Genomic DNA, 1,746 nt, shown 5'->3' with positions numbered 1-1,746 from the left:
TAAATATGGTTAGTAACATACTCGTTACAACCTATTTTACACGAAATGAAGAAACTGAAAACATATTTTACATTAAACTAAACAATAGTAATGGTTCATTACTACCTAACCATCTTGTTAAAAATTGATAAACAGTAGTTACGCATCAAAAGATGTGGAATAATGTGGTTGATCTTAGAGCATATCACTGAACTTCTTGGCCAACCACCACAGATAACAGTCGTTGCACGGAATCTCCCGTCCACCACACAGAACAGAACAATAGATAGCACAGTCAGGCACATGAATGAAGCTGCTTTTGGGAAATTTAAACGTATTCTTGAATGAGTTTTTTAGGCTACATCTAAAACCCCACAATACTGATAGTAGCTCCTCACCGTACAACCTAACCCCGTTTGTACCCAAACGGTGATGGTGTTCAGCGAACTTCTCGAGGTAGGAGATGGACTTCTCTTCGTCGCCTTCACACATTGAAAGAATCGCACAAGCTAGAGTAGCTTCACCTTCCGCAGGAACGTTTCTGTTAAGCAAAGTCAAGGCTCCCTTGATGTCCCTTTCTTCCGCTGCCAGCCGAAGACCTTCATAGAAGATTGCGATGTTGTTGCCGGCATCAAGACATCTCTGGAAAAATGGCATGTGCCGCCCTTCCATTTGATGGCCACTTCGAGGGGAACGGTAAACATAAATGTCAGATGGATTGGAGCAGATACTGTAGATACGAGCCACTTTCAGAACATCATCCCGGTAGACGGCGTCTCTCCCTCTAGTACCAGCTTTGAGCATTGGACCAAGCACCCACCATCGATCTTCTGACACCATCTTCACAATCTTCCCAAGTATATCGTCTGGTAGATCGGGCATAGTCATTTTTGCCGCTTTTTGTGGTATATTATACTTCTTGTGGTTTTTACTACTTCAGAAGGTGTGGTTACATAGAGAACATACGCGAAGTTGACTATATAGAGAATGGTGAGTAGGGTAACTAGTACATTTTTCAGGTGAAGGGAACCAAACTTGAGTGGAGTTTAACTATGTGGTATTTGATGTTGTATTAATTCGCTATTTTTTTTATTAATATTGACACTCTCTTAATTGACGAAAGTGGGATAATAAGCAGTCTGCATATTATAAATATTATAAAATATAGAAAACATTTTTTGAACCATCTAGGTTATATTACAAAACTAGTCGGGTTTAGACAAGAAGAGAATATACATAAGAAGTCAACCACAATACCTACACGAAAAATATGTTCAAAAAACTAGTACATTATAGACAATAATAGGTACATAATACTAAAATTAAGAAGCATAATAAACAACCTACAAGAGGATACTTTAACCAGAATGGGATAATCTATAAGATTACACAAAAGTACTGTGAAAACTTCGTGACCACCTTAGAGCAGCTCGCAGACCTTATTGGCGCACCACCAAATGTAGCAATTTGGGCACCAGATGTCGTAGTCACGATACCTCACAGACGTTACACCAAACCCCAAACAACAAAGAAGAGCACACTAATGGGTTAGATGGATACAAGAAGATATCCGTGTTGGTGTTATTATTTGGTGTACTGTACGCCGAAAGAGATCGTATCAGAAACTCACCCCTAAGCATTAGTCCTTCGCTATCCAAAGGATAATGATATTCGCTGAACTGGTGGAGGTAGTAAACCGCCATGTCCTCATCTCCCAAACAAATGGATAGTAAACCACACGCTAGTGTAACGTCAGCGTCGGCAGGG

This window comes from Capsella rubella, unplaced genomic scaffold (assembly GCF_000375325.1).
Source record: "Capsella rubella cultivar Monte Gargano unplaced genomic scaffold, Caprub1_0 scaffold_3, whole genome shotgun sequence".
In the NCBI taxonomy this organism is placed as follows: domain Eukaryota; kingdom Viridiplantae; phylum Streptophyta; class Magnoliopsida; order Brassicales; family Brassicaceae; genus Capsella; species Capsella rubella.
This window is presented reverse-complemented; position numbering follows the sequence as displayed.